Here is a 25523-nt window from a genome sequence, read left to right as displayed (position 1 = left end):
ATGTGTTTTTTAAAATAGTGAAGTCATCAATAGATATGCAGAGCGGAATTTTCCATGCCCGCTGGCGTCAGGCATGTTTGGTGGCGTGAGCAGACAATGTGGTGAGGATGCCAAAAATCGGTTTCACAACGTTGTGAAACCACTTTGGAAACGTTCGCTCAACCCATCAATGGCGGGCCACGTTTCCATTGGACGTCAGGAAGCTCATTGTATTACATCTGCATATCATTATAAGGCCAGCCTGCCGGAATCATCTCGCCCCGCTGGGTCATCTGCCCACTTCGGTGTGATTGCATGCCAACGTGTTTTACAACAGCATACATAAGGCATGCACTTGGTGGGCTGCACTTTGGGCGGAATGCAGAGGTGAGTGCACAGTAACGTTGTGCGGTGCTCGTAAGGGTCGCCTGTTGGACTTCAAGGTTGCGGCGACTTGTGGGGGAGGGGGCAAGGGCTGCCTTGCGGTTGAAGGTAGTGCACAAGCCCGTGCAGGGTGGGGGGAGGGAAGTGGGCATGCATTAGGGAAATCTTGTATAAAGTGACCATTCCTCTGCAACTGAGACAGTTCAGCCACATTGATATGTTTGGAGTCGGGTCTCTAACTTATCTGCCTGCTCAAGCAACGCAGAGGCATGAAAGTGCTACCAAATGCTCCAGAGCTTTTCACCCCTCGGGCACAGACTGCAAACTAATGAGCGTTTTAGCGGACTGCAGAACAGTTGGACTACTGGGCACATTGTACAATCTCCTTGCTAAAGCTGGTCGTGGAGCAGTCACTGGTGGAGGCTCTTATAGCCCCTCGCAATGTCATCATCCCAGTTTGTACCAGTCTCTCTCATGGTTCAAGCTAACAGTGCAGCCTTGCAGTGTGGGTTAGGAGAATGCCTGTGCCTGAGCTTAGAGCACAGCATGCAGTCTAATAGGCAAAGCTGCCACCAATCAGTCATGTGGAGTGGGGTGGAGGTGGGTGGGGTTTTGGGCAGCCATGCAGTGCACTAAACTCTGGCTATCCAAGTGGTGTCCAGCACTCTCTGGGATGCTTTAAAGGGCCTTCAGACTTAACCAAGAGAGATTCTTAGAACACCCAAGCTAACCCATGCATCTCTTTCTTTCAGCCTGCAGGAGGGGTACATCAGGAGCATGGAGCCTGGTGAACTAACTGCATGCCTCGTGGCATACAGAGAGCAAAGATGATGGAGAAGAGAGCGACTGAGGTGCATTGCTGCAGCAGCCTCAGGAAGAAGGGGTGGCTTGGGCTCCCGCACACGCCGCCAAAGTGCCGCTTGTCACCACCCAGCTGGACCCAGAGTCTATAGATGCCACATTTCAATCCTGCAGATGACTGAGAACTGGTGTCGCCAAAGTCTGCGCATGTCTAGGGAACTGGCCAGTCACATCTGCCAGCTACTGCAGGATTTGGCGCCATGGGAACACGGAGGGCTTCCATTGCCAGTGGCTGTGAAAGTGGGCGCAGCACTCAATTTTTATGCCAGTGGCTCCTTTCAGGGCACAGGTGACCTCTGTGGGATATCACAAGTCTCCACCCACAAATCCATCTATGAGGCCAAGGATGCCATCTTTGTGAAGGCGCATAAATTTGTGTATTCCACCCGGGACCTGGAGAGCCAGGAAGCAAGAGCAATTGGATTTGTCCAGATCTTGGGCTTCTCACAGGTGCAGGGTGCCATCGACTGCACTCATGTGGCGCTCAGATCTCTGTCACAAAAGTGGTCAACTATGTCAATCACAAGGGCTTCCATTCGCTGAACATGTATCAGGTGTGTGACCACCACAAACACATCCTACAGGTCTGCACATGGTTTCCAGGGAGTGCCCACAACTCCTACATTCTCAGTCACGTCTTCCAGGGTCCACAGAGGCTGCAGGGATGGCTCACTGGGGACAAGGGATACCCACAGAGGATGTGGCCAATGACACGCTTATGGAGGCCTCAGACTGCAGCAGGGCAAAGGTATAACAAGGCTCATGCTGCAACTCGCAACTTAATGGAGCAAACCATCGAGATGTTGAAAATGAGGTTCCGGTGCCTGGACCGGTCTGGTGGAGTCCTGCAATATGGTCCACAGAGGATGTCACGCATCATCATTGCCTGCTGCGCCCTTTACAACCTGATACTGGAATGAGGAGAGGAGCTGGCTGAGGAGGAACTGGAGGTCTCCTCTGATGAGGAGGACGCCGACAGGGGTGAGGGCGAGGAAGTCCTCGAAGGTGACAATAACGGCAATGAGGCCCTCCCACTGGCCAGATGAGACAGGTGCACTCTGGAGGCCCTCAAAGCTGCTAGATTTATGGAGGATGATGACGACATGCAGTGAGGAGACATAATAGATCCTCATATTGCATCTATGAAGGTTTGACTCCAGCCTGGCTTATGGCAGCACACATACCCTTTGAGATAATGCTCCTGTCATGGAGATGCAGTCGCTCAATTGCAGGAGGATGATGACGGTATGCAGTGAGGACATTCGATAGTTCTTCACATAGACTCTGAGAATGTCTGACTGTTGTCTGGCTGAGAATATAACATAAGAACTAGGAGCAGGAGTAGGCAATTCAGCCCCTCGAGCCTGCCCCGCCATTCAATATGATCATGGCTAATTTCATTTTGGCCTCAACTCCAATTTCCTGCCCTCTCCCCATAACCTTTCAATCCGTTACTAATTAAAAATCTGTTTATCTCCTCCTTAAATTTATTTAGCGTCCCGGCATCCATTGCACTCTGAGGTAGTGAATTCCACAGATTCACGACCCTTTGAGAAAAGTAATTCCTCCTCATCTCTGATTTAAATCTACCACTCCTTAGCCTAAAACTATGGCCTCTCGTTCTAGAATGCCCCAGAAGGGGAAACATCTGCTCCACATCTACTTTGTCTATCCCCTTTAGCGTCTTATATACCTCAATTAGTTCTCCCCTCATCCTTCTAAACTCTAGCGAGTATAGGCCTAAACTGCTCAATCTCTCCTCATAAGACAAGCCCCACATCTCTGGAATCAATCTAGTGAACCTCCTCTGAACCGCCTCCAATGCAACTACACCCTTCTTCAAGTAAGGGGACCAAAACTGTGCACAGTACTCCAGGTGCAGTCTCACCAATGCCATGTACAGTTGCAACTACACTTCCCTATTTTTATACTCTATTCCTTTAGCAATAAATGCCAAAATTCCTTTTGCCTTCCTTATTACCTGCTGTACCTGGATACTAGCTTTCAGCGATTCATGCACGAGGACACCCAGATCCCTCTGCACTGAAGCATTCTGAAGTTTCTCTCCATTCAAATAATAAGTCGCCTTTTTAATCTTCCGACCAAAATGGATAACCTCACACTTATCCACATTAAACTCCATCTGCCAAATTTTGGCCCATTCACCAAACCTATCCATGTCCATTTGTAAATTTCATATTTCTTCATTGCAACTTCCTTTCCCACCTATTTTGGTGTCATCTGCAAATTTAGCTATAGTACCTTCTATCCCTGAATCCAAGTCATTAATATAGATTGTAAATAGTTGGGGCCCAAGGACCGACCCTGTGGCACCCTACCAGTTACAGCTTGCCATCCAGAAATAGACCCATTTATCCTGACTCTCTGCTTTCTGTTGGTTAGCCAATCCTCTATGCAAGCTAATATATATTACCCCTAACTCCGTGTGATTTTATCTTGTGTATTAATCTTTTGTGCCGCACCTTATCAAAGGCCTTCTGGAAGTCCAGACATACTTCATCTACAGGATCCCCATTATCCACTTTGTTTGTCACATCTTCAAAGAACTCTAGCAAATTAGTCAAACACATTTTACTCTACATAAAACCATGCTGACTCTGATGGATTGCATTTTGACTTTCCAAATGCCCTATTACTACTTCCTTAATAATGGATTCCAACAATTTCCCAATGACAGACGTTAAACTAACCGGTCTATAGTTTCCTACTTTCTGCCTCCCCCCCTTTTTGAATAAGAGCATTATATCAGCATTTTTCCAATCCACTGGAACCTGTCCAGAAACCAGGGAATTTTGGAATATTATAGCCAATGCATATCTCTGCTGCCACTTCTTTTAAGACCCTGGGATGTAGGCCATCAGGTCCTGGGGACTTGTCACCCTTTAATCTCAATACGTTGCTCAGTACTTTTTCTCTAGTGATGGTGATTGTTCTAAGTTCCTCCTTCTCTGTGCATTCTGCACTACCTGTTACTACTGGGGGGGCAGCTTGCCTGTGTTCTGTGGTCAGGGTCATATTATAGAGACGCAGCTATGAAACTTTAAAAGCAACACATCCTTTTTCTGCCTTCAGCACCTGACCCCTTCAGGAGCACAGCGTCACCAGCCACAGATGCTGAAGAAATGGGGCCAGTCCCACCTTAAAGGTACTGCGAGCACACAGAGTGAATGACGGAACTCTCCATCCATGACATTCTGGCAGCATTGAGAAGCACCATCGAGGTGCAGGCATCAGTAATCTGTTCAAGGAGTGTGAGGCTGGACCAACACTTTGGTCTGAAGGCTGCACAAAGCACAGGGAAGAGGCCCTGGACTGAGACACCTGACTTTATCTTGTGCAGAAAGGTTTCACATCTGAGTGACACAAACACTGCTCATCAGAACAAGGAACCATTAGCAGAGAGACATTGTTGAGAGTTTATTTACAATAGTGAATATTATGTACAAGTGATGAACACCCATGCCCAGGCTGTGCAACTACATCTTCTTAACCTTCCTAACCCTGCTGCTACGTCTTGGTGCTCCCCTGTCATCCACAGAGGATGTGGGGGCAGCCTGCTGACTGCTATGCCTTGTCTGTGATGACCTTGACAGGCATCCTCTGGAGGACCAACACCTTTTTTTCATTCATTCACGGGATGTGGGCTTCGCAGGCTGGGCCAGCATTTATTGCCCATCCCTAGTTGCCCTTGAGAAGGTGGTGGTGAGCTGCCTTCTTGAAGCGCTGCAGTCCATGAGGTGTAGGTACACTCAGTGCTGTTAGGAAGGGAGTTCCAGGATTTTGACCCAGCGACAGTGAAGGAAGGGCGATATATTTCCAAGTCAGGATGATGAGTGACTTGGAGGGGAACTTCCAGGTGGTGGATAAAAAACCGCGAGGAGAGCGCCGGGGACACAGGGTAAAAGAGCGCGAAGACATACCTTGTAGCTAAGAGGCATATAACTTTAGTTGTCAGTGGTACTAGCATTCAATAAACACAGTAAATTGTAGCATACATAGGAAGAAAGTAATTAAAGTAAATTAAATAACATAAGTTAGAATGGCGGGACAGGTGTGAGATCTGGGAGCTTTTAGATGGCAAGGTGATCCATGACAAACATGTCTTCAGGAAGTGTAAGCAGCTTGAGGAATTCCGGATTAGGATTATTGATTTGGAAGCTGAAATGCAGACACTGCACAACATAAGGGAGGGGAAGAAATACCTGGATACTTTGTTCCAGAAGACAGTCACACCTCTTACAAAAGGGTCACCTGTTTTGGTCAGCAGCGAGGGACAGGAGGATGTGACCATCAGTGAGGCAAGTAATGGGACCGAGCAGAGAGTAGTGGAGGAGCCTCAGACTTTGCAGTTGTCAAACAGATTTGAGGTGCTCACAACTTGTGTGGATGAAAGCGAAGTCTGCAAGGTGGATGAGCTGGCTGGCCATGGCAATGTGGTACAGAAGCCATTCAAGCGGGGGGAGCAAAAAGGAATGTAGTGGTAGTAGCGGATATTATAGTGAGGGGGATAGACACTGTTCTCTGCAGCAAAGAGCGAGAATCCAGACGGCTATGTTGCCTGCCTGGTGCCAAGATTCGGGACATCTGCTCAGGGCTGGAGAGGAACTTGCAGTGGGAGGGGGAGGATATAGGTAACAATGACATAGGTGGAACTAGGAAAGAGGTTCTGCAAAGTCGGTATGAGGAGATGGTATCAAATTAAGAAGCAAAACCTCAAAGGTAATAATCTCTGGATTGTTACCCGAGCCACGTGCAAATTGGCATGGCAAATAAGATTACAGAGACGAATGCGTAGCTCAAAGACTGGTGTGGGAGAAATAGGTTCTGGTTTGTGGGGAACTGGCATCAGTATTGGGGAAAGTGGGGGCTGTACCATTGCGATGGTTTACACCTGAACCGTGCTGGGATGAGTGTCCTCGTAGATCGCTTAACTAGGGAAGGAGAGAGGGTTTTAAACTAAACAAGAGGGGTGAGGGATCAAGTTAGGGTAGAGGTAGCAATTCAAGGTGTAGAGTCAAGACAGGTGAGCAAAATAGCAAGATGAGAAATGAGGGTCAGAGAATGGCAGAAAGGGACAGAGAGAAAAAAAACCTAACAATACATCAACAGTCAAGACTAGATGTTACAAAGGTAACAAAAAGACAAAACTGAAGGTTCTCTGCCTGAATGCACGTAGCATTCATAACAAAGTAAATGAATTGATGGTCCACATTGAAATAAATAAATATGGTCTGATAGCAATTACGGAGACGTGGCTGCAGGATGATAAAGACTGGGTCCTTAATATGGACAGGTACATGACATTCAAGAAGAATAGGAAGCTAGGTAAAGGTGGAGGGGTAACACTGTTAATCAAAGAGGGCATTGGGGCAATAGTTAGAGATGACCTTGGTTCAGGAGATCAGGATGTAGAATTGGTCTGGGTGAAGATGAGAAATAGTAGGGGGAAAAAGTCATTAGTGGGAGTGGGCTACAGGCCCCCTAAGAGTAGCCACAGTATAGGACAAAGCATTCAAGAGAACATATTGTGTGCTTGTGATAAAGGGACGGCAATAATCATGGTAATTTTAATCTACACACAAACTGGAAAAATCAGATTGGCAGTAGTAGCCTGGATGAGGAGTTCTTAGAATGCTTTTGAGATAGTTTCTTAGAGCAGCATGTTCTGGAACCAACCAGAGAGCAGGTTATATTAGATTTGATATTGTGTAACATGATAGGATTAATTAATGACTTCAGAGTAAAGGCATCCTTAGGTAGCAGCGACCACAACATGATTGAATTTTACACCCAGTTTGAAAGGGAGAAGATGAGATTGAAGATTAGGATCTTCAACTTAAATGAGGGCAACTATGTGGGGATGAAAGCTGAGCTAGCTGAATTGAACTGGGCAACTAGGCTAGAGGATAGATCAATAGACAAGCAGTGGCAGACATTTAAGGGGATATTTCAGAATATTCAGAATAAATACATTCCTACTATAAAGAAAAATTCTAAAGGACCCACCATCCTTGTTTAACTAAAGATGTTAAGGAAAGCCTCAAACTTAAGGAAAAAGCATACAACTCTGCAAAGATAAGTGGCAGGACAGATGATGGACAGAATATAAAGAATGGCAGAGAATGACTAAAAGGTTAATCAGGAGAAAGAAATTAGACATGAGAGGAAGCTAGCTAGAAATGTAAAAATGATAGCAAGAGTTACTACAAGTATTTAAAAAGGAAAAGAGTAAGTAAAGTGAGTGTTGGTCCTCTAGAGATCGACAGTGGGGAGTTAATAGTAGATAATAAGGAAATGGTAGAAGAAATGAGCAAATATTTTGCTTCTGTGTTCACTATAGAGGATACAAAAAACATTCCAGTGATAGCTACAAATCAGGAGGTGAATGGGAGAAAGGAACTTGGTGAAATTGAAATCACTAGGGAAATGGTAATGAGTAAATTGATGGAGCTGCGGGCTGGCAAGTCTCTGGGTCCCAATGGACAACATCCTAGGGTCTTAAAAGAGGTGTCTAATGAGGTAGTTGATGCGCTGGTATTAATTTTCCAAAATTTGCTAGATCCTGAAAAGGTTCCATCAGATTGGAAAGTAGCAAATATAACCCCACTATTCAAGAAGGGAGGGAGGCAGAGAACAGGAAACTATAGGCCAGTTAGCTTGACGTCTGTTGTGGGGAAATTATTAGAATCGATCATTAAGGAGGCTATAGCTGGGCACTTAGAAGAGCTCAAGGCAATAGGGAAGAGTCAGCATGGTTTTGTGAAAGGAAAATCATGTTTAACCAGTTTATTGGAATTTTTTTGAAGGAGTAACATGCGCAGTGGATAAAGGGGAGCCAGTAGATGTACTGTACTTAGATTTCCAGAAGGCATTTGATAAGGTGCCACATCAAAGATTATTATAGAAAATAAAAGCGCATGTGTAGTGGGTAACATATTAGCATGGATAGAAGATTGGCTGGCTGGCAGAAAGCAGAGAGTATGCATAAATGGGTCTTTTCCTGATTGGCAGGATGTGACGAGTGGAGTCTCGCAGGGGTCTGTACTGGGGCCTAAACTTTTTGCGATTTACATCAATGAGTTAGATGAAGGGAGTGAAGACATGGTAGCTAAATTTGCAGATGACACAAAGACAGGTAGGAAAGTATGTTGTGAAGAGGACATGAGGAGGCTTCAGATGGATATAGATTGGTTGAGTAAGTGGGCAAAGATCTGGAAAATGGAATTTAATGTGGGAAAATGTGAAGTTGTTCACTTTGGCAGGAAAAACAAAAAGTCAGAGTATTAGTTAAATGGAGAACAGCTGCATAATTATGAGGTGCAGAGGGATCTAGGTGTTCTAGTACATGAGTCAAAAAAGTTAGTCTGCAGGTACAGCAAGTAATTAAGAAGGCTAATGGAATGCTATCCTTTATAACGAGAGGGATTGAACATAAAAGTAAGGATGTTATGCTTGAGTTATGCAGGGCATTGGTGAGACCGCACCTTGAATACTGTGTGCAGTTTTGGTCTCCTTATTTAAGGAAGGATGTAAATGCATTGGAGGCGGTTCAGAGGAGGTTTACCAGATTGATACCTGGAATGAGTGGGTTGTCTTATGAGGAAACATTGGGCACATCTTGTGAGGACACACTGGGCTTGTTTCTACTGGAGTTTAGGAGAGTGAGGGATGATTTGATTGAAGTATACAAGATCCTGAATGGCCTTGACAAGGTGGACATTGAAAGGATGTTCAAAACAAAAACAGAATTACCTGGAAAAACTCAGCAGGTCTGGCAGCATCGGCGGAGAAGAAATCAGTTAATGTTTCGAGCCTTCATGGCCCATGAAGGGCCGTGAAGGCTCGAAACGTTAACTGATTTCTTCTCCGCCGATGCTGCCAGACCTGCTGAGTTTTTCCAGGTAATTCTGTTTTTGTTTTGGATTTCCAGCATCCGCAGTAGCTTTTAGCTTTTTGTTTTTATCTATTGAAAGGATGTTTCCTCTTGTGGGTGAGTCCAGAACTACGGGGTACTGTTTTAAAATTAGGGCTCACCCTTTTAGGACAGAGATGAGGAGAAATTTTTTCGCTCAGAGCGGTGTGCGACTTTGGAATTCTCGGCCTCAGAAGGTGGTGGAGGCGGAGTCATTGAATATTTTTAAGGCAGAGGTAAATAGATTCTTGTTAGGCAAGGGAATCAAAGGTTATCAGGGTTAAATGGAAATGTGGAAATTGAAACACAAGAAGATCAGCCATGATCTTATTGAATGGCGAAGCAGGCTTAAGGTGCTGTATGGTCTACTCCTGTTCCTATTTCTTATGTTCTTATCTATCTGCTGTCCCTGTCCTCCTAGCTGGTAGTGGTCATGGGTTTGAAAGGTGCTGTCTAAGGAGCCTTGGTGAATATCTGGAGGGCCCTGGCCTGCTTTCAGGGTCCTGCTGTGTGGTAATGGAACCCTCCTCGAGCTGTTGAGCTGGAGTTGCTGGGGTCACAGGAAGAGGAGATTCGGATGGGCTGGACACACCTGGAGTCGCTTGGGTGGATGACTCTGGGGTGTGCACCTGCTGATCCTGCTCCCTATGGGTGCCCGAGGGCCCCTGGCTGACTCCTTGAGGAGAAGGGGAAGCTGTAGTGAGATTGAGCTTCCCCGCACCCCTCCCGCGTACACACAGTTGGAGGCCAACTATGGTGTCAGAGATGGAGTTCAGCTCGCGCAGCGGTGCAGGAGGGATATCCTGGACCAAGGTTTCCATGGGGGCCGCTATCCTACCAGTGTTAACTTCGGTGTGTTGGCATGCCAGCACCAGCACCTCAGTCTGAAGGCTGACAGACTCCTCCATCGTGCCTTGCAAACTGAGGAGTGCAGCGGACATCCCTTCCTGATGTTCTGGAGCTTGCCTTTGCAGCTGCAGCAGCTGAGACATGACTGAGCCAGAGGCTCGATATCTGACTCATGCTTAGCAACTTCCTGGCCTCCAGCAGTCTTCCCAGTGCCGGGGACCTGAGAATTCCTTGCCACCGCTTGCTTTGGATCAGAAAGTGCAATGTGCTCCTCAGATTGTTATCCCGAGGCTACTGTAAAGCTAGATCCCACCAAGGTGTGTGTCTCTGTGCCGGTGGAGGGTGTGGGTGAGCACTGTGTCAGGACTTCAAGGAGGGTGCCTTCAGATTCCACTTCAGAGGTTCCTTTGGGGCTTGATTGGAGGCCCTGGGTCATGGACTCTGTCAGCTGTTTCCCAGATGTGCCTGCAAAAGCAAGAAGAGATAATTAGTGCATGGTAGTGGCCTGTGAAACAGGACACATCGTTCACAGCATGGTTGTCTGATGGATGTTGCACTGCTGGATCCTCACTTGGTAGAGCACTTCCGACCTCACCTTCAGCACAGGAATGGTCCAGATCCTCACCGGCCAGGTGGATGGCTTTGTTTTCAAAGTCTGCGAGGACCTTAATTTCAGGCACTCCTCCACCAACCTGCGACCTCTCCCTCTTGTTGTGTGCCAGTTTGTTCTGCATGAATAGAAATGGAGAGAGAGTGTAAGCAGTATGCCTGCTAAGCCAGATGATAAGTATGTCTGGCATGTGTGGGTGGTGAGTGGTCCCATGGACGGGATAAGGACAATGAAGGTATGTGTGAGCAAGTGAATGGTGATGTCCCTTGAACTGGCAGTGAGTGAGGGCCCTGCAGATGTGTGATGGGTTTTTGAGTGTGTGATATGAGAGGATGAGACGAGTGACTTACCCTGCTGGAACGAAGGAGATCATTTATCCTCTTGCAGCGCTGGGTGGCTGTCCTCTTTTTCAGGGTGTTGGCGCTGATCACTTTTGCCACTGCTTCCCAAGCCAGATAGGTGATGTTGCTGCCCATCCTGCAGCCAGAGCTAGGGTAGAGGGCATCATAGCGGGCCTCCACTGTGTTCAAAAGGTGCTCAAGGGACACACCATTGAACCTGTAGGCTGCAGTATTTTTGCCTTTGGGGCTATGTCTTCCATGCAGCAGTCCTGAGCTGGAAGCACTGAGATGTGTGCACTTTGAATATGGCACCCAGCATGATGAAGCGGTGATGGCGTGGCAGGTGCATGTGAGCCTGCCTCCCATGGAAATGGTATGTTTCCCAGGAATGCATAATTAATGCGACAGGCTTAGCTGATATGGCGTGAGAAGCTGCCATTGTGGCTGGCGGGTAAAATATTGTTTTTCCCGCCCGTTACTGCACTTAGTGCAAATCTGGGATGACTCCGCACTTAGAATTTTCTTTATTTCATCTCAGCATGGGTCCTGAGCTCTGTTTGTGGTGGATACTGGGTGAGTTGGCATAAAGGGTATAAGGGCAAAGGGTGGCAGGTGGGGGGGGCATGGGATGGCATGAGTTGGCCCTAAGTTGGCATAGAGTTGATAAAGGGTGTTGGTAGAGGGTTCTGAGGGACCTTGTGGCTGGGTAGTGCATAGGTTGGCATGTAGGGTATGGGGGCATGGGTGGCAGCCATGAAGTGGCATGGATAGGGCATGGGGAGTGTGCAGTGGGGGTGTGAGGGGTGAGTGCTGGAGGCCTGCTTTTTGTTTCATTCTTTATTTTTGCAACTGGGATAAAGTGCCAGAAGACTGAGGCAGGTATTTCGCACTGCCCACCTCTGCACCCAGCAGCTCCTGTGACTGCCTCCACATTATTTCTAGGGGCGGCAGGCCCTACTCCAGTTAACAGCCAATCCCCTGCAATGAAAATCCAACTCTATGAGGCACTTTCTCCAGAGTTGGGTTTGCGGAGCTGGGAATTTTCCTGACTCTGCACTCCAGACTCAGCAGCAAACATTCAGGCCTTGAACTTTGGCTTGCGATTGCTAGTTCAATTCCTAATCTTAGAAAATTGCCATTGAGATAATTCTTAGAAACTTAAAAGTGATTCAACAAACAGCTTGGTCTCTTTTTTCCACTTTCTTTTTCACCAGAAGGCATTGATCCCTTGTTGCTCTATGGTACCACCCAATTGGCCATTATGGGCTGAATTTTACACCCCCATGGGAGCTGGATAGGAGGTAATAGAGGGCATAAAATTAGGCGCCATGGTGGTGGCTTTGCCCATTGCCTGCCTGCCCTGCAGGTATTTCACCCATGGCAGGGCAGGCATCAGGTAGCCCACTCAAGGTGCATACACAGATTGGGCCAAATTTTGTATGGGGGTAAGGGGTCCCCTCTCCCTGATGCAAAAGTTAGGGTTAGAGTTGGCCCGCAGCCATTTTATTGCCATCAATCCTTTTATTGGCTTCAGACGAACATTCAGAAAGGAAGTCTAGCCTCCGGGAGCTGCCTCTCTTTTACCAGCAGCGCCATCAGAGCAGTTGCCACTACTGGAATTCCAATGACCAATTGAGGTCCTTAAGTGGCCAGTTAGCACACACTTGAAGGCCTCCTCTCTCTACCAATGGGATTTGCCTGTGGCAGGGACATCTCACACCAAGTTGTGGCCGTGCCAGTGGGGAGTCGGGAGTGGGGGGGTGATGGGGGGCAGTGCATCCTGTTCAGGTATTCTGTGCCGTCAGAGGTCTTGTCCCCAAGGCATTCTCCCCCACCTCTGTGTTTCCCCTCTCCCTGAGGCTCTGTCAATTTCAGCCCCCTCCTCCATCCCCGGCCCTGCCAGCCTAGCTTCAGTGAGTCCTGGGGCTTACTCTTGTTTGGACTCCTGGCTCCTCCTCTTCAGGGGTTTGCCTGGAATTCCAGTAGTGGCATCTGCTCTGGTGGTGCTGCTGGTAAAAGAAAGGCAGCCCTTGGAGGCTAGACTTCCTTTCTGAATGTTTGTCTGAAGCCAATAAAAGGATTGATGGCAATAAAATGCCTAACTCTAACCCTGACGTTTGCACCAGGGAGTGGGGACCCCATGCCCCCACACAAAATTTGGCCCAATCTGTGTGTGCACCTTGAGTCAGTGCAGGCAGGCTATTTAACTGCAGAAGGAAATAAAAGGGTATCACAGCGAAACCCAACTCTTCATGAATATAATACTACATCCTGGCCAGTATTCCCTTCCGTAACTCAGGATTTATTTTTATTCTTTGGGATATGGGTGTCGCTGGCAAGGCCAATATTTGTTGCCCATCCCTAAATGCCCTTGAACTGTCTGGCTTATCATTTCAGAGGGCAATTAAGAGTCAACCATATTAGTGTAGGTCTGGAGTCACATGTAGGTCAGACCAGGTAAGGATGGCAGCTCTCCTTCCCTAAAGGACATTAGTGAACCAGATGGGTTTTTACAATAATTGATGATGGTTTCATGGTCATCATCATTGAGACTAGCTTTCATTTCCAGATTTATTAATTTGTTGAATTTGAATTCCACCGGCTGCTGTGGTGGTGTGATTTGAACCCATGTACCCAGAGTGTTAACCTGGGCATCTGGATTACTAGTCCAGTGACATTACCATTACACAACACTGCCCTCCCCCTCAGGATCAATGAGGCCATGGGAACAGAAGTAGGCCATTCATCCCATTCAGCCTGTTCTGCTATTCAATTAGATCACAGCTGATCTGTATCTTAACTCGATCAACCAGCTTGAATCTGTAACCCTTAATACTCTAAACCTAAAATAAACTATCAATCTCAGTTTTAAATTTTTCAATTGACCTCAACAGTTTTTTGAGAGAGAGGGTTCCAGATTTCCACTACCCTGTGCTTCCTGACATCACCCCTGAAAGTTCTCATTTTAATTTTAAAGTTCTTTCCCCCGTCCTGGATTCCGTTACCAGAGGAAATGGCTTCTTTCTATCAACCCTATCAATTCTTTAAGCCATTTTAAGCACTTCAATTAGATCATTCTTAATCTTCTTTACTCCAGGGAATATAATCCTAGCCTGTGCAATTTTATAATTTAACCCTTTTAACTCTGGTCTAATTCTGGTGAATTTGCACTGCACCCTCTGCACGGTCAGTTTTATCACATCTGCCACGGCCCTGGCTGAGATTGGCTAACGCAGCACATCTTAGATCTGATAACTGGAACCTTCCTAGCCTGTGCTCATTTACTACTGGGTAAACATGCTGGGCCATAGGAAAGGGTCTGGGAAGTCTTTATAATCTCTCATTTCAAAGTATGAAAATTGGCTTTGGAGGAGCTTGCAGGGTTAATGCGAATTCATTAAGGAGATGATCTGACACCTGGTAGTAAAACCTAACTGTTATGCATATATGGTGCTAGGAATCTTTTGGTATCTTACAGCCAATTTGTAATTCAAAAACATTCCACAAAAACTTGGTTGACACTGGTTTTAGTATATTCTCTTGTGAGCAAAAAAGAACCATTCAGTATCGTAAAATTGTACTTTGTATGTACTATTGTACTATTAGATTGGGTCAGTATCCTGGCATATAGGGAGGTCTTGTGGCACTGTGGTAGTGTTTCTGCCTCTGTGCCAGAAGCTCTGGGTTTACTTCAGGACTTGATGGCCATTGAAGATGTGTTCATAATGTAGCCAAACAGGTTGATGGTCAGCCTGTAAGTCTTTCCAATATGCCTGATGGCAGGTGGTAAGAGCAGGAGAGTTTCCTGGTCAACCATGCTGCGGAAGGCAATGGCAACCCACTGCAGTACTTCACCAAGCATAATCATGGACCAATCCAATGGAAGTCCATGGTTGCCAATACCCTCTTCGGGCATAGTACTGGAAGGAAGAGGAGTATCCTGGCATTACATTTGTTTACCTGGATGGAGGGGGTAGATCAGTAAGGAATCTTACTAACCTTTATCCATTTTTCATGTTATTTATAGATTTCATCAGGAGATTTTTTTCCTTAGTTCTTTAATGGGCATCGCTGACAAGGCCAGCATTTGTTACCCATCCCTAATTGCCCTTGAACTGAGTGGCTTGCTAGGCCATTTCAGAGGGCAGTGTAAGAGTCAACCACGTTGCTGTGGGCCTGGAGTCACATGTAGGCCAGACTGGGTGAGGATGACAGATTTCCTTCCCTAAAGGACATTAGTGAACCAAATGGGTTTTTACAACACTAAATAATAGTTGCCATAGTCACCATTACTGAGGCTAGCTTTATATTCCAGATTTATCAATTGAATTTAAATTCCTGCTTTGAGCTGTTGCGATGGAATTTGAACTCATGTGCCCATTGGATGAGATGGGTTGAATCCTTAATCTGATTAATTGTACATTGCCTTTGAAGAGAAAGGACGTTGTGATGTCAAGCAGCCTTACTTTGTGTTCTGATAGAAGGTCATCAACCTGAAATGTTAACTCTGTTTCTCTATCCACAGATGGTGCCAGATTTACTGAGTGTTCACAGCACATTCCTGTTTTTGTTACATTTGTCTGTGTTTATCCCCTTCATGTTCTCATCCCTAATTCTTTGAGGCGTCATGAGGCGTGGTTGTCATGTGAGGAGGCAAATTCACTTATTTGGCCACTCTACCAGGTTGACATCTTGGCACATTGTATGGTCCAACATAACAAAAATTTCCCAAACTCCTTTCAATGGTGGCGACAGCACCTCAACCAATTGAATAGAGAGGCAGCTTATTTATTACTAGATCATTTGGTTCTTTCCAATTTAATTTTTCATTGTGTTCTGAATCATTTCTCTCCCCTTTCAATCCTTCAGCCTTTGTATTATTCTATAACCGAGCGTGCTCACAAGCATTAACAAAGCCCTGCCTTCAAAATTAACTGCAGGGAGATGTGCAAACCTGTATGTAGACTTGCCCTTATAATTTCATTCCCAATTCCCTCCCCTTTCTTTGCAGAAAAGTCTAATCCCTTTAGCTGCCTTTCTCACATAGCTAAATAGGAACATTCCTGCTTTCACAGTATTAAAAAATGCTTCTTTTATAAAATGTACACTAGAATTTTATTACAATGCAAATAAAGGGTATCGACGATACCCTTTTTTAAATTGACATTCTCCCCATTTGATATACTCCCATGCTGAGCCTCCTGTTCATTCAGCTTTGAGAGTAAAGATGTCAGAACCACAGTTAATTTGTGACAGGCATTTCAAGGGCGGCTCCACAATAAAGCATAAGCAAACACGTTCCATAATTAAAATCATCACTTTCCACTGCTGTGTTGTCATGAAATAAACCCTGTGCAGTAATAACAGTAAAGTTAATGAAATTAATCAACCACCTGGGTCCTGGATTAAAGTGTGAGATTCTCTTGGGACATGAAGTTGGGTCAACAGATATGCAAAATAGGAAATTAAACAGCTTCATTATTGGGACACCTAAATAGTGTAAACTATTGAGCCACGAGGTAGATTACTTGTTACATTACATTCCTGTTCAGATCCCAATTCCAACAATCCGCTGGGTGGGTGACAGATGCACCTAAGATATGGCATGTTGTGGCAGCAGAAAATACTGTTCAGACAGCATGAAGAGATGTTAGTAAAACCTGTCCCACCCTCTAAAGCCTGCCTGTTGGCAGTTACTGTGTCCATGCAGTGGTGACACGCTGTCTTGCCCTTCGAATTGCAGGTGCAATTCTTGCAGGCAGAGATGTTGAAAGTAGATGAATGTAAAGGGGGAAGTTTGATTTTAGTTGGTTACCCTTTGATCCAACGTTCAGGTAGGATGTGGCAGTGTTTCAAGAGCATCTGTGACTGGAACCACAGTCTGGATCCCAGTATCAATAGGAAGTCTGAACACAGAAAGGTCCAGCTTGATCTGTCTCTGTGTGAGCTGCATTCAGAATGTACCTATTGAAATCCTGGCACAGAATATTACAAGAGAACAGGCGAAAAAAATGCTCAATTTAGATACCTTGCAAATGACATCATTGCAATAAATGAAACAGGAGCTGACTACTGGATGCTCACAGGCAGTACAAATAGCATACATTTCCCTGAGGTCTTTTATTCCTTAGGTCTGTCATATCTGAAATGGCATCGGGAACAAATGTTGCCCCATCCTCTTTAAAAGGAAGCCGACATACCCTGTAGGTTAGAAACACTAGCAACAGTATTCAGTAAGCTGTAAAAAAAAACCTCAAATGTTATTTTTTTCCCTTTTTTCAATGACATTTTTTCCACCACAGAGACCCCATGAGACTGGATCTTATGTTTTTTTAGATTAGTAAATGGAACGATTGCTTATGAAAAGCATTGCACAATTATAGCTGAACAGTCTCAGAATTATTGGAATGATTTTGAATCATTCAAAAGTGCCTTGCACTGCAGTCCAGGGGTCCTTGAATAGCATTGATACCCAGATCAATTTCCCCATCCTCATCCTTATTCCCAATCCATACACCACTTTTTCTTCCACTCTATTGCAAATTATTTATGGGGGAATGATGGCAGCAAGCCAAATTTCATAGACCAGTACATGGACCAAAAAGAAAGCTTTTATTTGAAAGTACAGCAAACCCACAAGAGAGCACAGCAAGAAGGTGAGTGTATTGAGCAAAAGACAGGAGAGCTCCACTTACCCCTGTGTGCTTCAGCAGTCAGCTTCTTGTCTTGTCGGGCTGTTTTGTGTACACACACTGTTAGAGTGCCTCTCTGTCCTTCACAGCAGCATCAATGCCTGCCGGGGGAGGAAGCCAGGATCACTGCAGTACTGTGAGTTGAAGACAGACCCCAGCAGTCAGCAGCTAGCAGCACTCTTCCTTTCCCCTGCTTCTCCCTGCTTCCTCAGAATGTGTATGGGTGTGATTTGATTAGAGTGCAGTGATCAAGCTGTCGTGTGTGTGTGTGTATGTGTGGAGGGGGGTACGTGGGGGGGGCGCGGGTAGGTCCACGCCAGCACCAGCCACAGAGCCGATATTCCTTTTGACAGGAAGGCTTGAGCAGCTCTTAGCAAGACCCACTCACATCAGCTACAGTAGCACAGCTGATCTGTTTGAGGTGCGCGCTAACAGAAAATCAGAATGGCCCCCGATTGGCTGCCAGGGGAGGATGCTGTCTGGACTGCCATTACTGCTGGCAAATCATTTGCCTGCTGACTACTGCCTGCTCCATAGCTGTTCAGGGAAAACGAGATGGGGGGGGAGTGGGGGGGATTTGGAAATAAAGCCTACGATCGATTATTATTTGTATCCTTCATTAACCAGAAACCTTTTATTTAATATGTGGAGTTTTTTTGTAATTGAAAGTAACAATGAATAAAAAAGTAAGCATTAGAACTCATCTTATACTAGTATCTTGGCTTTTCACATGGATGGTGCAATGTGTGCTAGCATCCTCACACACTGCGAGCAGAACTGGCATTCCAGTAATGCAGGGAAGCACAAAGCTGTGTCTGTTAGAAGCACATTGCCAGCATGAGGGATATTTTTCCCAATTATTCTACTGTTTGGCCTTGTTCCATGCAGTTTATTCATAATAAAATGCTCCAGTAATGTTTTATATTGCTGAAATGTATCTGCGTGATTCTTGGCTGATGCACTAAACGGCTGAATTGCTAAGTTGATGAGAAAATGTTCTCCTCAGTAGTACCCCTTTTATAAATCAAACTGTGACTCAAAATTGCCATTGAAGCAATTTTTTTTGTCTCTGTTTTCCTGACAGCACTGATACACGCTATAGTACAGTCAGAACCTCCATGTGAGAATTAACCAGGTTGTGCAAATTGATTCAGCTTTTGCACACCCTCAGGCTCAGTTTATTTCCATTGCCTTGTCATTATCCTTGTGTGCATTATCAGTAATATTGTCCTTGCACTCGCAGGGTGTGGGTCTCTCCCACTCTCCCCGCAGAACATCAGTGGGAGCTGCATGGAACCCTAGAAAACAACAGCTCCTTGCATTTACATAGTGCCTTTAACATAGTAATATGTCCCAAGGCCCTTCACAAGAGCATTATCAAACGATATTTGACACTGAGCCCATATAATTAGGGCAGATGCCTGTTTGCAGCAGTTTGTGCTGTTACTCCAGAGATTTCATCAGCTTCCTGCTGAAGCTTCAGTGGGAAATCAAGAGAAGGAAACAAGAAAAATGAATTGGAGGATTGCAAAGATCTCAAAGTGTTGCACAGCCAGTGGCCTTTATAGATCTAGGGAGGGGCGAAGCCATGGAGGGATTTGAAAACAAAAATGAGAATTTTAAAATTGAGGCATTGCCGGACTTGGAGCCAATATAGGCCAGTGCACACATTGGCTGATTGGTGAAAGGGACTTGGTGCAAGTTAGGGCAACAGAGTTTTGGACTAGCTCAAATTTACAGGGGTGGAAGATGGGGCAGTGGCCAGAAAAGCATTGGAATAGCCAAATCTGAAGTAAACAAAGGCATGAATGAGGGTTTCAGCAGCAATTGAGCTGAGACGGGGCGATGTCGGGTGATGATAGAAATGGAACTAGGCAGTCTTTGATGATAGTATGGATATGTGGTCGGAAGCTCAGTTCCAGTCCATTGCAACACAAAGTGTACAGTCTGGTTAAGCCTCAGATAATTATCAGGAAGAGGGATGGCCCACCCGGCACGCCATACTGGGAAGGGCACTAGCATGGGTATACCATGTATAAATCTCAAGCATCAGGAGTAGTTGGATTGTGATGTCCAACAGCTGTTCAAGCTGACTCGACGAAACTCGGACTGTGCAAATCCAGTGTACACTTGTGCTAATCACTCTCAGCTGAGCATACATTTAGATGCATGAGGGATCTCTCAAGGGGCAGGCATGCATCTTTCAGCTGAGGTGCTTTTGACTTACTTGTGCAAGGCAATGTTTGTGAAAGACTTGTTTTCGGAGGTCCTTTGGTGACTAACTGCATCCATTCAGAGAGGACAGAGGGCTTGGCCACCTGTAAATACAAAGTCTGCAAGGGCTTTGGGGGCTGTTGTTGTAGTGCATCTGGGTCTGCCACATGACCAACAAATAGAGCAGAGGCTGCGGAGAGGGGAAGCTCTGCAAAGAGGGAGCAGGAAGAAGGCCCTCTACAGAAGGACCTAGACAACATATGTTTTCAGAGAGCACATCTTTATACTACCACCTCACCCAGGAACAATGCTTAAGGCAACTCTGATTCAACAAGGGGTGGTCACAAAACTGTGCCACCTCTTGCAGCAGGTCCTGCAATTTCACAATAGGGCAAGGATGGCACTGCCTGGGGCCATTAAAGTCACAGTCACATTAATCTTTTAAATGATCTGGTTATTCCAGGCAGGAATGAGGGACATAGCAAACGTCTCACAATACACCATCCATTGATGTATCCAGGAGGTGACAGAGGTCATATATTCAAAAGGAGGCGATTTTATTGTGTTCTCTCCGAGAAGGAGAAGCAGGATGAGTGAGAACAGGGATTTTCCCGGATAGCGGGATTCCTCCTGGTGTTGGGAACCATAGGCTGCATGCATGTGGCTCTGCTAGCATCCTATGTCAATAGGGAGAGATACAGGAACTGCTATTCCATTAATATGCAGCTGGCATTCAACCATGCACAAACTATTATGCCAGCGACAATGCTTGCATCCTGATGCAATCTACTGTTTCTGCCATCTTTGGGCCTACAAGAAGAACCAGAGGGTAGCTGGTTACCCCCTCTATACCTTTCTGATGACCCCCCTCTCCACCACTTGTCCAAACGAGGACCAGAGGTAAATAATGAAAGCCATGCAGCCACTAAAAACATTGTGGAGAAAGCCATTGGTGCTCCTAAGCAATGATTCTGCTGGCTAGACCACTTTAGGGGAGCCCCACAATACCCGCTGGAATGTATCTCCATGTTCATGGTGGTTTGCTGCATCCTCTACAACATAACCATTATAAGGACACAGCCATTGCCACCAGGAATCTGGAGGCTACCTCAGAAGGAGAAGGAGGTGGAGGAAGCAGACTGGACTCTTCACTCCAGATGTGCTGCCCAAGAACACCTGCTCCAACTCTCATACTCTTTGGGGAGTATTCCATCAGCATCATGGATCCACCATTTGCACCTTACCATTCATTTGGGAGGGCTCATCAGTGTCCCCTTGGCCAAGATCCTGCAACATAAGCCACTGCTAATAATCTTTCCATGACACCTTTATTCAAAAACACATCCACTTTTATAAACAATAATGATGTATTCAACTTGTGCATTCCCTTCATGTTCCTTTGTCTGTTCTCACCCTCCTATGCAGCTCTACCCCAGAGGCTGCCGCATGGCTGCTGACCTTTAGTGGGTAAGATTGCAGATGGTCTTGCAGGACGGTCTCAAGCAGCTCTGGGCTTAAAAGGCCTGGCTTCAGATGGCACTATTTGGCATTGGAGGCAGCAGTCTGGGCAGGCTAGCTGGCTGACAAGAAACAGCAAGAGCATTGGCAGAATGGTAGTAGTGGGAACATGAATGCTGTCATCCTGATCGTGTTCAACAGTGCCACAATTGCACCAATTGCAGTACTGACAGTCAGCAGCAGCTTCCTTTCAGTCAACAAAGCTCCCGTTTAAGGACAACAGATGGCCTTTAAAAGCTGGAGGCTAGCTGGATCATGTACTAGCCTCTCATGCTCTGCAGCCCCCTGTGCAGCTAAGCCAACGGTGCAGGTTGCACTCGGCTGCACGCAGAAAACGGGCAAATAAGATGGCAGCACAAAGTTTTTCTGCTGCTTGCCTCAACAGGGCCGAATATGGGTGGATCACAATTTGTGATCCCCATGCCCAAAAATGATGTGCAGAGAAATATTTCACCCCAACTGTTTACAGCTGTTCACACCGAGACTGTACTGTTCTGTATGTGTCCTACTTTTTCTGTAAATAATTCTGATTAGTCAACTCAGAGGGAGGTTTGTGGTGCAGTGGTAGTGCCCCTACTTCTGGTCCAGAAGCTTCAGGTTCAAGTCTCACTTCAGGACATGATGGCCATGGAAGGTGCATTCATAACATGGCCACACAGGTTGTTCATCAGCCTGTAAATCCTTCCAATATGCCTGATGACAGGTGGTAAGAGCAGGAGAGTTTCCTGGTCAGCCATACTGCAAAAGACAATGGCGAAACACTGCAGTACTTTACCAAGCATAATCATGGATCAATCCAATGAAAGTACATGGTCGTCAATGTCTTGTTAGGGCATGGTACATGAAGGAGCTGGTGGAGTCAACTCAATATTGATCTTGTAGTCTGGTGAGTTAGCATCTCTGGTACCCAATCCTCTCTGCCCTAGTCCCTGAACATGTGCCCAGTGATCCATCAAGTCAAGATCCCTCCTCTACTCAACCCGCTAATGTATTCCTGGTGCCAATCTCTGAACTGATGTTTGCAAGGGTGAAATCAGGTGACAGCCCATCTTCAGAAATACTGGGGCTTCTCCTTGAACTAACACAGAGGCTTCCACATTTTCTGTACCTAAAATGAAAGAGAGGGACAAGGGTTGGCTTGCGGTGTGGAGGGAGAGAAAAGAGACAGGTAGAAGCACCTGCAGATTGTTGAGCAGGGTGAGATACAAGAAGAGGAGAAGGCATGATGAAACCCGTGCATTGTCTCCTCCAACGCTACCAGTTACTACAGTCATGACTGTTCCCCTTCCTTTGATGGCCAGCACATTTTCCTGGAGAGGTGAATGTGCGTTGAGGCCATCTCTGCCCATTCTTTCCCTGCAAGAAATAAAAAAACTGTTCGTGACTTCTTTGTGAGGTGATTGGAGACTGTGTTTGTCATGGTCTAATAATTAGTTGGTTAAACCCAGGTTGTTCCTATAAAAGAATAGAAGCATTATTAGAAGTAGAAATGAGAGGAATTTTGGAGCATTGTCTGCTCTCTCCATCCCTCAAAGCTCCCTCTCAGATGATGAACTGAACAGGAATTTGCCACTGAAGGAGTCAGTATTCTGTCACTGCGATAGTCTATCAGCATAGTGAAATGCAATGTGAAATCAACACAAAACACAAAATGTTATTATGTATTCTATGATCATTTACACAAGTCAAAAGAGTAGAAATAGAAATAGAAAATGCTGGAAATACTGAACAGGTCAGGCAGTATCTGTCGAGTAAAACAGAGTTAATATTTCAGGTTGATGATGACCCTTCATCATTGGTGTGATGAGGGGTCACTGATCTGAAACATTAATTCTGTTTTACTTCACAGATCCTGCCTGACATGCTGAGTATTTCCAGCATTTTCTGTTTTTATTTCAGATTTCCAGCATCTGCAGTATTTTAGTTTTGTTCAATAGAATAGAAATTCGTCCTGGTCAAAATTGTAAAATGAGCAGTATCGCATCAGCTGCCTGCTATACACCAATCTTTAATTGACTTTGTTGGATCTGAATGTCAGGTGGGGAGAGTACAGGCAACCTATCAATGCGATACTGTTGAAGGCAAACCTCTATCCCGTAGGGGTCCTTGAACAGAGATGGTTAAAGGGAGGTGATCAAAATCATGAAGGATTCCTGGTGGCAATGCCTGAGATAGTGCTTGAAAAGGTGAAATCGAGTGACAGTCCATCTTCAGGGTTGCTGGGGTTTCTTCTTGAAGTGACATAGGGTCTTCCATATTTTTGCCCCTAAAATCATGAAGGATTTTGATGGAGTAATAAGAAGAAACTATTTCCAGTGGCAGAAGCGTCAGTAACCAAAGGACACAGTTTTAAGATGATTGGCAAAAAGAACCAGAGACTACATGAGGAAAAATTTTTTTACACACCGAGTAGTTAGGATCTAGAATGCACTGCCTGAAAGGGTGGTGTAAGTAGATTCATTTGTAACTTTCAAAAGAGAATTGCATATATACTTGAAGAACAAAAATTTACAAGACTGTGGGAAAGAATAGGAGAGTGGGACTAATTGAATAGCTCCACCAAAGAGCCAGCACATGTACAATGGGCCAAATGGTCTCTTTCTGTGATGTATTGAAGAAACTGGGGCGTTATCCTTGGAGAAGAGAAGGTTACGAGGACATTTGATAGAGATGTTCAAAATCATGAGGGGTCTGGACAGAGTAGGTAGAGAGAAACTTAGCAGAAGAGTTGAGAATCAGATAACATTCACTCCCTCCACCACCAATGCACAATGACAGCAGTGTGTGCCATAGACAAAATGTACTGCAGCAACTCATCAAGGCTCCTTTGACAGCACCTTCCAAGCCTGTGACCTCTACCCCCTAGAAGGACAAGGTCTGCAGATGCATGGGAACACCACCACCTTCAAGTTCTCCTTCAAACCACTCACCATTCTGACTTGGAACTATATCACTGTTCCTTCACTGTCACTGGGCCAAAATTCTGGAGCTCCCTTCCTAACAGCAGTGTGTGTGTACCTACGCCACATGGACTGCAGCGGTTCAAGAAGGCAGCTCACCAGCACCTTCCCAAGGGTAATTAGGGATGAACAACAAATACTGGCCTTGCCAGCGATGCTCACATCACACGAAAGAATAAAAAGAAGGTGCATGGCAAAAGGTCCAAAGGCAACTTGAGGGAAGCTTTTTATTAAGTAAGCAAGTGGTTAGGATTTGAAATACACTGCCTATGAGCGTGGTGGAGGCAGATTGGATCATGACTTTCAAAATTGAATTGGACAAATATCTGAAGAGAAAAAATTTGCAGGGCTAAGGGAAAAGGGCAGGGGAGTGGGACTAGCTGAGCTGCTCTTGCAGAGAGCTGGCATGTACAGAATGGGATGATGGCCTCCTTCTGTGCTGTAATCATTCTATGGTTCTAAATATAATCCTGCGATTCTTGAGTATTAGATATAAATTAGATCTTCACTCCTGCCCCCCTTGCCAGGATGTATGATTCCAGGATTACTGGCTGCCTGCTGGTACTTCATTCAGATTGCCCTACTTGAAGTGTGAGCCTAGGGAATGAGTTTTGGCAGGTTAATGATCCTTGGAGAGCATCACAGCCAAGCATTATTTCATGCATGAATTATTTTGAGTTTTGTTTTTGTCCAGATCAAGGGTAAGTCTCAAGTTTATTCCTGGTAAGTTTGGATAATAGTCTAATAAATAGTGGCATGGCAGGGCACCTCAGTCTTGTTGATGGCACAATTTGGTTTATGCGGGAGCTCCAGGATGCTTTTCGTGCCCTGGACAACCACATGTTCAGGATATGTCATCAGCTGGACGAGCTTGAACTCCTGATCACAGAACTTGAGCAACAGCTAGCACTACTGCAGTTTCTTGGCGAGGCACTTTTCAGGAGGTAATCACCCCATAGTCGAAGGGTGCACATGAAGAGAGGGAATGGGTGACTGCTAGACAGAGAGGGAGGAAACGACAGGAGCCCTCTGAGTTTATCTTACTCTCTAATCATATTCAGATGGTTCCCCTCGAGAGAACAGTCAGAGCCAAGTCCATGGCACCATTGATGACTCGAGGTGGGGGTATGGATGTTGTTGGGGAGAGGGAGGTCAGAAAAGCAATAATGATAGGGAATTCAA

At 45.7% G+C, this 25523-nt stretch overlaps 1 protein-coding gene across 2 annotated transcripts in view; it reads right to left on the bottom strand.

Annotated features, from left to right (window-relative positions):
- gnaz (guanine nucleotide binding protein (G protein), alpha z polypeptide) overlaps positions 1 to 18055 on the bottom strand; it is a 317488-nt gene extending 299433 nt beyond the window's left edge. The window contains exon 1 of one of the 2 annotated variants that reach the window (XM_078553888.1): positions 17653 to 18055. The gene's annotated coding sequence lies outside the window, so the exon portion shown is untranslated. The remainder of the gene's footprint in view (positions 1 to 17652) is intronic. The other variant, XM_078553889.1, reaches the window with a different exon arrangement.
- Between the last annotated feature and the right edge of the window lie 7468 nt (positions 18056 to 25523).

Source organism: Cetorhinus maximus, chromosome 12 (assembly GCF_964194155.1).
Source record: "Cetorhinus maximus chromosome 12, sCetMax3.hap1.1, whole genome shotgun sequence".
NCBI classification, from domain to species: domain Eukaryota; kingdom Metazoa; phylum Chordata; class Chondrichthyes; order Lamniformes; family Cetorhinidae; genus Cetorhinus; species Cetorhinus maximus.
This window is presented reverse-complemented; position numbering and strand designations above follow the sequence as displayed.